General features: G+C 37.7%; 1 non-coding gene across 1 annotated transcript; it reads right to left on the bottom strand.

Moving 5' to 3' along the window:
* Window positions 1-1,065: 1,065 nt before the first annotated feature.
* LOC118581014 lies at window positions 1,066-1,172 on the bottom strand. Its single transcript, XR_004944654.1, has one exon. It is a non-coding gene; the product is annotated as a U6 spliceosomal RNA (small nuclear RNA).
* Window positions 1,173-10,707: the final 9,535 nt, after the last annotated feature.

Below are 10,707 nucleotides of genomic sequence, written 5' to 3'. Positions count from 1 at the left end.
TTGTGTGAATCTTACTGTCGTGTCCTTGACCCTTCTGGCTCCCACACTCCTTTCTCCTCTTCCTTTTCAGGATTACCCCAAACTCCACCACAGTGTTTTGTTTTGTTTTTTATTAAGAGATTTTCTATTTGTTATACATATCAACCACAGATTCCCCCATCCTTCCTCCTCCCACTTCCCAGCCTTCCTTCCCAACACCCCCCCATTCCCACCTCCTCCAAGGCAAGGTCTCCCATGGGGAGTCAGCAGAGCCTGGTGCTTTCAGTTGAGGCAGGTCCAAGCCCCTCCTCCCTACACCAAGGCTGAGCAAAGTGTCTCAGCATAGGCCCTAGGTTCCAAAAAGCCAGCTCATGCACTAAGGACAGGTCCTGGTCTCACTGCCTGGGGGCCCCCTAAAAAGTTCAAACTGAACAGCTGTCTTACTTATCCAGAGGGCCTAGTCTAGTGCCATGGGGGCTCCTCAGGTATTGGTCCACAGTTGATGTGTTTCCACTAGTTTGGCTAGTTGTCTCTTCACTTTTTCCAATCATGGTCTCGATATCTCTTGCTCATATAATCCCTCCTCTCTCTCATTGTTTGGACTTTTGAATGTAGATATAACGGTCTTATTAAATAAGAAACACAGAGCCAAATAGAGTTAAACGCCTAAAAGGTCAGAGCAGTAGCAAAGAGCTGAGACTTAAAACCACCTTCTTACCCTTTCTGCTGCTGCTGATCTTCCCCTCATAAAGAGACCTACTTCCTGTGTGTCTGTCTTTTATTGACTTTCTGTTCTGCCTTCCCATTGGTTGTAAACCCAACCACATGACTTCTTCTTCACCTTCCTGCCTATACAGACATCTAGGTCTCTATGGTTGGTATTGAGATTAAAGGCATGTGTCTCCATGCTGCCTATATCCTTGAACACACAGAGATCTCCCAGTCATGTGATCGGGATTAAAGTTGTAAACCACCACTCCCCAGCTTCTGCTATGGCTTGCTATTAGCTCTGACCCCCAGGCAACTTTATTTATTAACACACAAATAAAATCACATTTCAGTACAAATAAAATATCACCATACCTGAAAAATATGGAACGCTTCATAAATTTCCATGTCATCCTTGCACAGGGGCCATGCTAATCTTCTCTGTATGGTTCCAATTTTAGTATATGTGCTGCCTAAGCGAGTGCTCCACCACAGTGTTTGGCTGTGAGTCTCTGCATCAGTAACTGGATAGGGCCTCTCTGATGACAATAGGGCCAGGCATCAATCTGGTCACGGAAGATTGCCAGTTCAGGCCACTTAATTGCTATTGTTAGGAGTATAAGCTGGGTTTTCCCCCATTGACTCCTGGGAGATTCCCTCGAAACAGGCTTCTACCAGGTCCTGAGATGCCACCCCCAGCAGTCTCCCTCAGTGCCACCCCTAAACCAACTGCTCATGTCCCATCCCTACCTTAGGTGGGTGCCAGGGATCGAACTGAGGTCAACTGCCCTACATATTAATTACCTTTATCCACTGAGCCATCTCACAGGCCATTGCACTATGTTTTATTAGTTTTTCTTTTAATATAGGTGAATTTTTTTCTGAAATACTGAAAAAGAAATTATCTGTCATGTTCTTCCTCATTACATTTCATCTAAATGTAACACACCAAACATTGTATTGTATTATATTATAGTTATTTTATCCAAAATCAGGTTTTCAAGGCATGTCTGTATTTTTGATTATATCCACATATCACTTGTTAAGTTTCAAGAGTATTGCATTGAATGAGCAGATGTGTTATCAACAAAATCCCATTGTTTACCTGATGCACATTTAGGTCCCCTTTCTTCTTAATATACAAATTGGATGCTGTCACTATCTTTGAGCAAATTTTTACTAGCTATTGTGGTGATACTGTGCTCCCCAAAATATTATGCATCCTAATAAACTTATCTGGGGTCAGAGAACAGAACAGCCACTAGATACAGAGGCCAGAAAATGGTGACACACACACCTTTAATTCTAGCATTCCAAAGGCAGAGATCCATCCGGATCTCTGTAAGTTCAAAGCCACACTGAGTTCAAACCCACATTGGAATCAGCCAGGCATGATGACTCATGCCTTTAATCCCAGGAAGTAATGACAGAAAGCAGAAAGGTATTTAAGGCTTAAGGACAAGGAACTAGAGCCTGGTTAAGCTTTTAGCTTTTGAGCAGCAGTTCAGCTGAGATTCATTTGGATGAGGACTCAAAGGTTCCAGTCTGAGGAAACAGGATCAGCTGAGGAATTGGCAAGGTGAGGTGGCTGTGGCTTGTTCTGCTTCTCTGATCTTCCAGCATTAACTCCAATACCTGGGTCAAGGTTTGTTTTTTATTAATAAGACCCTTTATGATTTGTGCTACAAGCTTTATGGTATGTATTCTCCTGAGTATATTATGCAGTGGAATTTCTTCCTGGGGTGGGCAGGCATCTGAAGTCCATGCAGTCACCACAGAGTTTTCCAAAGTGCTTAGAGCATTTTTCGTGCCACTGTAATGGATCCATCTGCTTCACATATCCAGCTTGGGCAAGTGGGGAATGGGGAACACCAGGGTCTCTGCAAACCTTTGAAGGTTCATTAAAATTAGAAGCATTTTTATATTAATATTAGGAATCATTTGACTTTTCTTTCACATTGACATCTACTGGGATGCAACAAAAGCTGTTTTTTGATAAAAATAAACCTGCTGATATTTAAACATTTATGTACCAGTTACAATAAACCACACAGGATGTAGTATTCTTCACAGTGGAACAAATGGAGGAAACAAGAAAAACCACATAGGGCAAAATTCATGAGTGTCCTGGATGAATGAACAAAAGTGGATAATTTAACTAAGTTGAAAGCCCTGAGGACTTTCAATTTTAATATTCTCTGTGACCTGATGGGAAATATGCATGATACTGACACACTCTGAAGTAAGATGGTTATTTTGACAAAACTTACTTTAATTATTAGTAACATGGTTTTTGTTGTTGTTGTTGTTGTTGTTGTTTTTAAAAGAACATTGTTTTTCCATAGCGTAACTGGCTATGTCTATTCACAGTGAGGAATTATTACAAATCTTTCAAAAGTTAACTGTTTATCACTTCAAAAGAAAAGTATGTTACCAGTGACAAAATTCATCTTTTAAATAAAATTTTAAAGCTCAAAATCTTCTACCATCTTTCCAGTATTTAAAGATGTACTTGAGAAGATTGATGATAACAGTAATATTTGTGGCTTTTCCTATTACATGATGCAGTGTGTCAACTGTACCATTTAAGGAGCCAATGTTTTGAAAACAACAACAACAAAACAAAACAAACAAAACAAAAAACAACCAAACAAAGAATACCTATGATATTATACAATGATGCTTGAATAAAAAATTCATTTCTCAGTTTAAGACTGAGCAATAAATGAGCTTTAGTATAACAGAATGTAGGGGAATTTATTGACATAAGCTTTAACATCCTAAAATGGCTGAAAATTTCCCATAAATCGAGTTGCTTAAATTGTTACAAAGATATGTCTCTGATTTCTGCTTACTTATTTTTTTAGGCTTCATCTTCTGTGTTAAGTTTCTAACAACTTCTCTTGGAAAAAGGTTACTAAGCCTTCCTATTTATGTGGCCAATATTTACTAAATGTTCTCCTTACTCTTTCCCCTCATCCCATCCTTCTTTTCTCTTTCCTTATCTTTCCTAAAATAAACCTCCCTTTTAACAACGTGGAGTGGCCATAATAATTTCACCAATATCTGTCACCCAATGTGGGGCACAACCTGAGATTAAACTCAATATTCTCCTTAGAAAAAAAAAAATGTCTCAAAAAAAGGAAAAGAAGAAATGGAATGGATCAGTATAAGATATTATTGTTAGATTATTGTATACACTAGTAAACAAATTTAGTAATATAACAGCCTTAGATAATTTACACTGTAATTTGCACTGTTATGAATTCTTATATATTGATACAAATATAAACTATTTTTATATTCCTGTTTAAGATAATTTGTATATTGAAACAAATAAAGAACTATATTTGTTATAATGTATATATATTTCTACTCTTATTTGAAATATTTGTATATTGATACAAATGTAAATTTATATCTGTCATACCATATGTATGTTCTAATTCTGTTTAGGATATTCTGTATATTGATATGTATTTAAGATTATTGTCATATTGCATATTGCACTATACATTCCTACCTGTGTTATAAATATCTTGTGGATTGTTCACAATTTTGAAGTCATCATCCTTTACTATACATTTGCTTATAGACTGTTTACCTTGTTTACATGAAACTTTAGTCCTTAGGTTATTTAGGTAGATAAGACTTCTAGATTTATAGTCACCTATCCTTGTCATCTCCATAGTTATGTTAGTTAGGTTATGCAGATTTACAGATATATAGGTCACATGAACAGGTAATCTTCAAACACTTCATAGACCTAGAGAATATGGCATTTAAATAACTTAGAATTCGTTTAACTTGAGACACAACTGCTCCTGGCAGCACCAATTTGATCCTGAGAGAACTTTGGGTTTCTAAGACATTTCCATTTGGCAGTTTGTCTTCTTGGCACAAAATGGCCTATTGGGCAAAGAACTGCCCTTGCCTCAACTGCTGACAATATGGGTGCTGTCCTTCTGGACAACTGGGACACAAAGAAAAGTGACTTCTGAACTCTGCCAAGACTGGGCAAGATGGTCTTTCAGAATTACTGCTTTTGAAAATGGTCTATCAGATACTCTAGGCCTGTAGCCAATTTGAATGCACCAATTATGCTAAGAAACATTAGGTGACTGTCAAGGCTGCCAGCTGTCTCTGTCTATCTACTCTTGCAAGATTCCCAAAAGTTGCTTGCATCCATCTTCCATTTCTCAGGTACCATTATATTTCTTCTCAGGTCTTTGATGAGATTGAAGACTAACAATTATAGTTACAACTTAGCAATATATATTATCTTAGATAGAACATATTAAGAATTAGATTCAGGTTCTTTAGGATAGGACACATTTTGGAATGATCTTTGTAACATGCCATTTACCCACGCTCTAGACTTCTCTGGATTTTAGTATGTGTTTCTTGCTTGATATTGTTTGTATTGATTGTAGTTCCATCTTATTTAGGTCATTATCCCTCATTACTCCTGGACAATATGTGATAACCATTCCTTTGTATATAGTCTTGTATTAGGTTAAAACCTTATTTAGACAAAAGGGGGAGATGTAGTGGGTAGCCATTCCAGCTTTGATCTGGAGGTTCCAACCCCCATTGAGGCTTCAGTAACTGTCACACCTACAAGGCAGGGCAGAGGGTGGACTTGGAAGACCCAGGACCCAGATGTGCCAACTCTCTTGGTTCCTGGACCCTAGAGTGAGACTGAGCAGAGTTCTCCAGAGAATACCACCAGACTGTGCCATACCTTTCCCAGACTCTGTAAACTATCCCTTCACTTGTAAGTTACCCCACAAAATAAACCTCCCTTTTAAGTACATGGAGTGGCCTTAATAATTTCATCAATACACTGTCTCTCTTCCCTATATTGGGGAATGACCAAGGGCCTTATGCATGATCCACAAGCTTTTTACAGCTGAGTAATATCCCATCCCTAATGTATTTTTTAATTCAATATAGTCATTTGAATTTTTTTGATTATGTCTTTCTCTCAAGTTTATTTTTTATCATCCTGTAAACATTAAAATGTATTTATAATTGTTAAATCCAACAACTGAGTTATCCTTCATTTCCTCTATCATCTTTGATTGTTAATGATTTGTGTGTGTAGCAATTTAATTGTGTACAGGGAACTGTAGATAACATTTTGTGGACTCTTTGGAGCCAATTTTCTTCTAAATATATAGATTTTTATGTGGCAGCGAGACATTTAAATGATCATAGATTTCTTTGATTTTGCAGAGTCTCCTGTATAATGAATGAGTCTTTTGACTTTTCTCACCCATTAAGTAACTAAGTTTTAGTCCTGGGTTGACTTGTGAGATAATAGGGGATGGACTCTGCACAGTGTTGACTGAGATTATCAATACTTTAAAATATATTCCTTCCTAGCATCAGGAGCATTCTAAACGTCCTACCTCCTAACTCCTGTTTGTTTCAAGGTTTATTAAATCTTTTCTGTGAATGCTGCATTTCATTTTTAGATTTTAATTTTTTTGCGTGTGTCTAGGTTTTGATACACATGTATGTGTACTGTTTGAAGCAAGAAGAGGGTGTCGAATTTTCTGGAACTAGTGCTATAGGTCAGCCTGCTGATGTAGGTGATGGAAACCAAACACATTTCCTCTACAAGACCAGCAACCATAATTCCCTTCTAAGATATCTCTTTAGCTCCCTGAATGAGGATTCTTAAGCTATGTTCAAGGATGTGAGAGAGTTGCATGTAAAATGTTAGATTTTGTATCAATAGTGCCCTCTTTTTCAGTCATTTTCCATCTTCCTGGAGCAGTGGGATCTGATGTATAAACTGATGACATGACTTCTCCATGGCATAGTTAAGGGGAAGGCCTTTATTGTAAATATGAGATAGACAAAAGCCGCAGGTACATGGAATAGTTGAGAGCAGAGAGAGAAAGAAGTAGACTAAACATGGCCAGCAGACTGGATCTCTCCAGGGCTATCTGTGAGAGAGGGAAGAACAGAAGGGGAGAGAACAGAAGAAACAGAAAGAGGAGGAGGAGGAGGAGGAGGAGGAGGAGGAGGAGGAGGAGGAGGAGGAGGAGGAAGAAAGAGAGAGAGAGACAGAGAGGTAGAGAGAGAGTGGGAGAGGGAGAGATAGAGAGCATGTAGAAAGAACAGCAGGATTATAAGCAGAATAAGTAGCTGAAGGGTGTGACGTCCTTGCAGGTAATATAAAAGAGGGGAGGAGGTAAAGGACTAGGAAGCTACAGTGAACTTTGAAATGTGTAAATGGTACTTGTGATACTGAGGGAATCTGGAGGCCTTTATGAGGTGTGATGTGCTGAAAACCACCACTGGTAGTCATAAGTCCCTTCACTCCTTTTGGTAGAGGGGAGCAGTTTCACAAATTCCTGAGGAATGCTGACTTTTATATAACTGCCACAAATCCTCCTATAGTCCAGGTTGAACTCATTTCCGGATATTTGAATTGCCGTTTGGAGTTTGGGGAACTGAAGTTTCCTTTGGACCTGATACCCTTACTTCTTCTGACTTTTGTCTTTATGGCCTAAAATCTCAGACTACAGGAGCAAGTGTAACTATCTTCAAGGTAAAATCTCTTAGAATATTCCATTTTTCTTTCTGTAATTGTATTATTTATAGCGTTTTTTTGCCTGTTTATGTTTGTTGAATTGTGACTTTAGACTATTTGATATTTTGTACAGAATTTGTTCATGTTAATAGTCATAGAATACAACACAATATTTCTGCTGTTTTCATAACTAGATATCCCCTGCTGATCAGACTAATTTTCTTTCAATTATGTTTATGTTGTTACCAAAGAGAGTAGCAAAATATTTGATCTGTCATACTATTTCATAATTTTATTTCAAAAATATTTCTTGCTTTATTTTTTCCCTTATAATAATTTTTTTAATAGCTTGGTAAACATTTAGGAATAATATTCACTCAGAAGTAGAGAATTATAGAGTCATGGGCTGCCATGGAAAAGCAGATAAGAACCAGTTTTAATGCTGTATAACTGATTAATGACATTTATAACCCATGTGTAGCAAATCCTTGCTAACAAATGGCAGCTAATTAGAAGCAGCTTCAATCCAATGCACATTTCCTGGGCGTTACCCAGTCAAGAGCAATCTGCTGCAAACAATCAGGATGCTGCAGATGTAGTCACATATTTACCATTCTATAAATCCATTGGTCTCCAACTTCAGGTGTTACAAAACCACACTGTGTGTGCTCTGTTTAGAAAGACCATGTCTGACCACTCTTTCCTTTTTGTATCTAAAAAACAAAAAAAAAAAAATTAAAAGGAAAGTTATGTTCCTCTTTAAATTGTTCCATTGTATCCCACAGTTTCAAGGTGTCCAGCATTTTCTAACTTAAAATTTTGTGGGTGACTCAATGGACTTAGTGAGTTATTTGTATGAACATGGTTGGGGTATTATCAAAATTCTAGGGAGTCCTTTTATCAGATGATACCAAAGAATCTGGATTCCCCTCTTGGGGTTCTTAGTCTCACAGATGAAAACAGTTACAAAAAGACTCAAAAGGAGGCTTGGAGGAAATTTTAGGAGAATTTGAAGGATATTCCCCCTCAAGGCAGGAAAGGCATAAATCCCAGCAGCAGACTGGAGGAACATAATGGAGAAGAGAAAGAAAAGAGCCACAGTACTTGAGTTGAGCAGGTGTGGAGGTCAGCTGCTTGGTGGCAGGCAAACATATGGTGAGCAATAGTGTTTAGAGAAATAGCAAGAAATTCAAAGTGTTAGGGAAAGCATCCTTAGGAATAGTACAGGAAGAAGAAAACAAAAAGTTACATTCAGAGTAAAGGGCGTACTTATGAAGTAGAAGATCTAGGAGCCCAAAGCTACTGTGCTACTGGGTGGGGATTCTGGGAAGAAAAGGGACATCCTACCACTGGATGAGTAATTATTTCTCTCTCTCTCAATATATATTTGTATATACAATAATATATGTATACACCCCCCCGACACACACACACACACACACACACACACACACACACATCTCATGGCTTAAGGTAAATCCACATTTCTAAAGGCCATAGGATATTTCACCTTCCTGAAAGGTGATCACTAATTCAGGTGGTTGACCAGCCCCTCTGGAATGTTTGGGATTCACCTAGGCCAAATATTTCATTCTCCTCACCAGAAGGAGATCATATCCCCTCAATGGGCCTTGAGTGTTGTGGTCAGCTCCTCTATTTACTCTGGCTCTTATGTTCTTTCTTCCTTTTTCCATGTAAGCAATAAAATTATCAATGAAATGAAAATTTACTTCTTTGAATAGATAAAACATTTGACAAATTAAATCAACCAAGTATAAAAAAGATAATAGGAAAATTAACAATATTGTAAATGAAAAGGTAACTATTACAATAGATACCATCAAAATTCAGAAAATCATAAAGATATATTGATAGAATTTCTAAGCCACTCCCCATGACTGGGCATGTGCTACAGAGAGGCTTAGTCATTCTGGGCGTGTTGTGTCTAACATAATCCATGGGTTGTGTGTTCCCATAATTTGCACACAGTGTGATCACACGATCTATGTGCATGGATGGTGTAGTTATGTAAGCCCATATGTGCATGCTTGGGGGAATCCATAAAAGGTGGATCCCAATTACCATCCCTCCTCTTTCTGCAGTCTTTCAACAGGCCTAAGCACATCTCTTCTGCTCCCCCCCATCCCCTGTCTTCTAATAAACTTTTAGAGTGGATTTTGTTGAGTTTGTGATTTGTCTCTCATGGTAAACAGCACCACATAATAAATAACATATATGGTCACATAGATAAAACCTAAACAGAGACATTTGGAAGGGAAAAGAAGCTATGAACCCAATGGACCAAACAGGTATCTATAAAACATTTCTCTTCAACACAAAAGAGCAGGCCTTGTTACCTCATGGAACATTCTCCAAAACTGATCACATACTTGGTCACAAAGCAAGTCTCAACAGACACAATAAAATTGAAAAAATGCCCCATGTCCTATTGGAGCACCATAGATAAAAGCTGAGTTTCAACAATAATACAATAAAAAGAAAGCCTAGAAACTCATGAAAACTGAACAACTCCCTACTGAATGACTGCAGCTGGGTCAAGGCATAAATAAATAATAAATAAATAAATGTATAGGATTGAAAGAAAATGCATGCAGAGCATACCCAAACTTAAGGGACAAAATGAAAGTAGTGGTAAATGGAAAGTTTATGCCACTAAGTGCCTTCATAAAGAAATTGGAGTAATCTTTTTCTACCAACTTCACAGCATACTTGAAAGATCTAGAACAACAACAACCAAAACAAGCTCACCCAATAGGAGTAGAGGACAGGAAATAAGCAAACTGAGGGCTGAAATCAGTAACATAGAAACAAAGAGAACAATTCAATAAAAGAAATAGATGGTTCTTCGAGGAAATAAAAAGAGATAGTCAAAATCTTACCAAAATTAACTAAAAGAAAGAAAGGAAATATCCATATTAACAAAAAACCAATGAAAAGACAGGTATAACAACAGACACCAAGAAATCCAAAGAATAATTAGTCATACTTTAAAAACCTGTCTTCTCCCAAAATGGAAAGTCTAAAAGAAATGGATAATTTTCTCTGTATATACTATTTACCAAAGTTAATTTTAGATCAGATAAACAGTTTAAATAGATGTAAAACCCCTAAAGAAATAAAAGCAGTCATTAAAATCTTGCAACCAAAGAAGTCCAGAGCCAGTTTGTTTTAGTTAAACATTCTACCATATTTTCTTTTTTTAAATTATATTTGTGTTTTAATTTTACATATCAGCCATGGGTTCCCCTGTCCTCCCCGCTTCCCACCCCCCTCCCCACCTTTCCCCTAGCCCCTCCCCTCCATTCCCATCTCTTCCAATGGCAAAGACTCCCCTGGGGATTCAGCTCAACCTGGTAGATTCAGTAAAGGCAGGTCTAGTCCCCTCCTATACAAACTATGAAAGTGGACTAAGAAAGAAATCAGGGAAACTACGCCATTCACAATAGCCAAAA

The sequence above is a fragment of the Onychomys torridus genome, chromosome 3, assembly GCF_903995425.1.
Source record: "Onychomys torridus chromosome 3, mOncTor1.1, whole genome shotgun sequence".
Taxonomy (NCBI): domain Eukaryota; kingdom Metazoa; phylum Chordata; class Mammalia; order Rodentia; family Cricetidae; genus Onychomys; species Onychomys torridus.
Note: the sequence above shows the minus strand (reverse complement) of the source record. Positions and strands in the feature narration are given on the sequence as shown.